This window comes from Oryza glaberrima, chromosome 3 (genome assembly GCF_000147395.1).
Source record: "Oryza glaberrima chromosome 3, OglaRS2, whole genome shotgun sequence".
NCBI classification, from domain to species: domain Eukaryota; kingdom Viridiplantae; phylum Streptophyta; class Magnoliopsida; order Poales; family Poaceae; genus Oryza; species Oryza glaberrima.
The window spans coordinates 12,970,163-12,976,162 of record NC_068328.1 but is presented as its reverse complement, the minus strand read 5'-3'; positions in this window follow the sequence as shown (position 1 = coordinate 12,976,162).

Sequence of the window (6,000 nt, the reverse complement as noted above, 5' to 3'; positions counted from 1 at the left end):
GCATGTGTGGTGGAGAGAAGAGGGGGAACACGCGCGCGCGCGCTCGCCTGGCCTGGCAGGCGCGTGTGCACGACGTACGCATCGAATGGTCCGCCAAAATTGGTTCCTCGCCTTGCGCAGATGCAGCCTCCTTTTGCAGTTTTATTTTGCTGCAAATTCGGATTCGTTTTTGTTTTGAAAATGTTCCGAAAAATCCGGTGCGTGCAAACGGCGTGGAGTCCGGATAAGTTACGCGTGACTTATCCGGTTCGGTTACGCGCAGTGGAGATCATGCGGGTGCCCTGATCAAGCGACCCTTCTCTATATAAACCGACCCGCCGTCTTCACGCAACACACACGAAATCAATTTAGGGTTTGCCTCCTACTCTGTGCTGCGCCGTCGCTCGTAGATTACTCCATCCCGCTCGCCGGCGTGCACCTGCGATCAGGAGAGCAGGTCTCCAGAACTCTGCCTTCGACGTCCTGCACCGGGAGAAGGCGGCAATAAAGTTTTTTGGGAAGCGCTTTGCGCGACTGCTCCCTGTTCGTCCGCGACGGCTTGTCTTCCTCTTCGCTCGCGTGCTGCGTGCCTTCGTAGACGCCTGCGAAAAGTTTCGACCGAGCAGCCGGTCTTTCCGCCACCTCGGTACGTGTTCAATATGTTGCGCATATTTGATCTGTTCATGTTATACTGTGTAGTTTACATGTGTAGATCTAATAATGCGTTCATGCTAGTTTTCATCTGTAATGTCATGATTTATTTATGGAATAGATTAAATCATTATATGCCTATAATCTCAACACATAACGTACGTAAACTCACCCCTATAAACATATACACATACTTCTATCCTTATCCAATATATGGTAATCTCGTTAAATGAAAATTAAACGGTGTGTTAATTAGTTGTCCGACCCAGTACTAGACGAGTAAATAACTGCGTAATTTGCATGGCAGAACCGTGCTTAGACCAACTACTCAAATTAATTAACAAGCTCAGGTTGTGCATAAATACAGACGGTGGCCGTTGAACAAGGTACAGAGGTAGATGTGGTTACCGGTGTCGCAAGGACTATATGCTTCATGTTTGTCTATTTAATTATTGGTTCCTGTACCTATCTCGTCAGACTTTTCAAAGACTATACGAATAAAACCACCAGCATGATCTAAATTATGAATTCATATACATATCCGGATTGAATTTAACAGGCACTCCAAAGTCTAAAGATGACGACTCACTGTTTGAATCTAACATCTTAATTTAGATCATGCCAAAACAAAGATCTTAAGTTAGCTATTTAAAAATACTCTTTAATTAGTTAGTCTATAAGGATGGATGGATATGATCATAGATGCTGCGATATAGAGTAGTTGTCACTGTACTTTAAGTAATTGACTTGACCTATGTAGCTAGCTCATCCGGATGGATTATTATTTGTTTATATATGTAAATCATACTAGTATTTGCCACGAGATTTTCTACTCTCGGACTAGTCCATATATATATATTTGCACGTTTTTTCTCGGCGTCATGCATGCATGAAACGGAGTTTGGCGTTTTTCTTTGCCTTTTCCGAGGGCCGACTTGGTGTCCACATCAGCAATCACATGTCCTGAAAAGAAAAACAAATAGAGTACTCAGTCGTCACTGCAGTCTCTGTAGTATGGACATGATATTGAAGCGTGGGTACACACATCTAGGCTGAGCTCCACCTCTCCACACAAAAAAGTATTATCTATTAACACATGATTAATTAAATATTAATTAAAAATTAAAAATAAATTAATATGCTTATTAAAACAAATATTTTTTAGAAAACTTAAAAAAGATCATTTAGTAGGTTAAAAGTGTGCAAAAAAAAAAGAGAGATGTGAGCTAGAAATAAAGGGGAAGAACATAGCCGTAGACACTCCTTAACTTCAAGCTGGCTGCTTAGAGAAAGGATACGATGACAATGTCCAAAATATGTTTCAGTAAACTACATCAGCATGATATATTTATTTATATACATCGAAAAGAACTACTGTACTAATTACCTCGTGAGCGTATATGACCTTGTTGATTATTATTTTACTTCCTCCGTTTCAGGTTATAAGACGTTCTAACTTTGGTTAAAGTTAAACTGTTTTTAAATTTGACTAAGTTTATGAACAAATATAGTAATATTTATAATACTAAATTCAGTGGCGGACGTAGCTTTAAAATATAGATGGGGTAGAGAACGGAGATGTTCACTCGATAAGAGCATTCGAACACAACAGATATCATATTAATAGTTCATTCGCATAACTCCCTCAATTTGTTGGGTGTTCACACCTTGTTATATCTAAATTTGATGGTCCATAACTACTATAAGGGGGTAAGGGGGGTCTTGAGGGTGTGGGGCGACATGAGTCGTAGCTGAGTCGGTTGACCCACCCCGCCTAATGGGTAGATCCACCCCTGACTAAATTAGTGTCATCAAATCAATAATTGAATGTATTTTCATAATAAATTTATCTTGGGTTGAAAATGTTACTTTTTTTCTATAAACTTAATCAAACTTAAAGCTGTTTGATTTTGACCAAAGTTAAAACGTCTTATAACTTGAAACGAATGGAGTATTTCATAAGCTTCTCTACGTGCACCATGTTTTTTTTAGGGAGTGCATCATGTTTACTCTAATTTTGTAGATCATATACTATTTCATCTCAAAATAATAGGATAAGTCTCGGAAATCTCAAATCCCACCGCATTATATATTTACTCGCGTTCATCCTCATGAGCGCAAAACCCTAATTATCCCCCCCCCCCCCCCCACTTCAAATTTGTTCGCAGTCTTAATTAACATGTTCTCTCTAACCACTGGAAGAGAACTCGATCGGTCAGGTACCAGAGCCGCAATCTGTTCTTTTAATGACGCTAGAGGTGCACCTTTTCAGCAATATTTCGTAACGTCACTGACCGTGATGTTTAACCCAACTATACATGTGCTAATTATTGGAATTACGAAAATGAGTAATTGGTGTGACGAATAATCAGCGTTGACTGGTCTATTTAATTAATGCTCTGGCTCTACAAATTGAATTAGACTTAGCCCTCATATAGTCGTATGGAGTACTCCCTCTTGTAAAAAGAAATAATCTAATTCCAAATATATAATCTGAACATGTTCAGATTTATCTTTAGAATTAATTTTTTTATAGAGGGAGTATGCTATTTTTGGATTTGCTTAATTAAAACACAAGCTACTATTATTTTCGACAAAATCCCAGCTCAAATTATACTCTTTTTTCATATCATTAATTTTACGGTTGAGCCTATAGTTTGTTCGTGTTAAATTAACTCACTTTTCAAGTATTTTAACATCGTGTGTGACTGTACAATTAATCAACTATTAATGCACATGTACAGAAGTGGCATACTGGCATATGTAGATCTCGATCCCACCCCACGCCCTTGTATATCATGCATTAATTAATTATATCATGCAAAAGCATTAAAATTCTAGATCTGACAGAGGTTCAATAATAATTTTTTAATGCTTTGTATGGTTTTATGGAAAACAAATACTAGCCGGTGGATAGGACATTAATATGCACGGGTAAATAAAGATGGAGGAAAAAAATCAAAGTATAGTTCCCTAGCTACTCGGATCCTACTATAATGATATGGAATTTTAATTAAGAATATTAATTATTAGCTGAGTAATATATACCACTCGTCCTAATATTTAATGGTTGGCAAGCTAATTGAATTGCTGGAGCTGAATTGATTAGCTGGTAATATTTTCTATAGATAGGACGTTGTTAAATTCTGCCATTTGGGCTAAGACATAGTACATTCAAGCACAATTAATGGTTTAGCCAGAAAATACAACAGAATTGTAAACATCTGCAAAATTATATATACGTGATGGGTTTATCGGCCTGTCGGAAACCATTGTTAATTTGTTAGTAAATAAATCCCTTTATCTCCTCAAAAGTATCATTTCAGTACTAGTAAATTTATTCATGACATTACTTACTAATTCCTAATGTGCACGATATATGAATTCTGCTATAGTTAATTAATTAGGTCGATCGATCCAACATGAAATCTCTTTTTTGCTTCAATAGAAATAGTATATTTATTTATGGTATCATTGTTTTCTTATAATTTCAAGATATTATTTCGCGTTTATTTATATTTAGGTTAGAAGGGCTAAATTTTCAGATATTTTCTCTACCAAAATAAAAAAAAAATGTATTTCAATAAGTCTACTACTTCCCTGCAAATAATGGACATCATTTTAGAGTGTCTTACAATCCAGGATTTTGATTGAGTAACCCCAAGCGAATAATGCCAATACTTTATAGTGTTGACAATCTTGTTACCAAAATAATCATGTTAGCTCCAACCCAGTAGTGGTCTTGCCGTGGTGACTGGTAATTGCCTCGCTAGAAGATGGGCTAGCTAGCAACATAATGCCCATACCTGTACGGCGTCTACAAATACATTTACGTACTCTATTCGTCCAAATAATTTTATCTTTTATATAGAAATAGACTATTCCCAGATATAATATTAATTTATAAGTTACGGAGAGAGTGCATTTGTTGGCATATGGTCTACACTCTCTCTGCATTGCCATACAAGCTATGCTAGGCAAGCACTGAACAATTAACTCAAGGTGTTGTTCGGCAGACGGACGCGCGCTGCGGCCGCAACGGTACTGTTCATGCTGACTGTGGTGCAGCCATGCACAAACTTAATAGCCCTTATGGGTGTCTTAGTTCACCCTCAACTTCCAACTTTCCATCATATCTAAAACTTTCTTACACTCATAAACTTTTAACTTTTTTTTCAAACTACCAACTTTCCCTAAACTTTTAACTTTTTTTCAGGAACTAAACACATCCAATATACTAAAACTCTGTATTTAAATAATACTACTATATGATATTATTGAGTTTACTGGATCTTGATATACTTTAGTGATTATCTTTCTATAAGAATGTGATGATAGTATCTAACACAATTATGTTATTGTAAAAATACTTATAAAGAAAATATAGATTTTATGTTTTCAAACTAAATATTTTGAGAGTTAGGATGGTCAGAGTTTTAAAATTTTACTTTTCTAAAATTAACAGTGGCATACATTTATCAATAGGCGGAGTACCGATAATATAATTACTTTGAGAGAACAGAATGTACATTAATTAAGTAGCATTAGTAATAACCATTTTAATTTGCCGGCACCAACCTCTTAATTACTGTAAAGTGAGAGTAGTTTAATTGGTTAGGTTTCTTGTGGTGGAATCAGCCCATTCGGGTTAGGACCTGGACTTAGACATCGATGCTCGTATTTATGGCTAAACCTGTCAGTCGTCGACAATAAGACACCATATGGTGATTTCATCAATCTGAAGATATACCGACCCAATCTCTTAAAGGTGTTCATAGATATAAGATATGCAATTGTTCATTAATAGAGATGAATGAGCATCTGCTTTATATTCTCTCCGTCCCATTATAAGTGAAGTCATAAGTTTTCGTGCCCAACTTTGATCGTCTGTCTTGTTTAAAATTTTTTTATGATTAGTATTTTTGTTGTTATTAGATGATAAAATATGAATAGTACTTTATACGTGACTTATGTTTTTAATTTTTTTTAAAAAAATTTAAATAAGACGGACGATTAATGTTGGACACGGAAAATTATGGATGCATTTAAAATGAGATGGATGTAGTACTATATTTTTTTTAAAAAAAAACTCTTAATTACCAACGCACGACTTTCTCGCACCAGGCCAATTGACCCTTCCTTACCCACATATACATGCAGATGCGGTCATATCTCATAGACTCATACTACGTACCCTCTCAGTAACGGAAAGGTGTTTGTCTTCTGGCTAACTGCTACAGTGTTACTTATATACGTATCTCTCAACTTGTGAAAGTCTGAAGCTGTCGCTGTGCCGTCGCTGCTAGTTAAAAAAGGCTTGCCTTGGACTTTTTCCCCCTCCTCCCATGATACCATCCACACCACACGCAG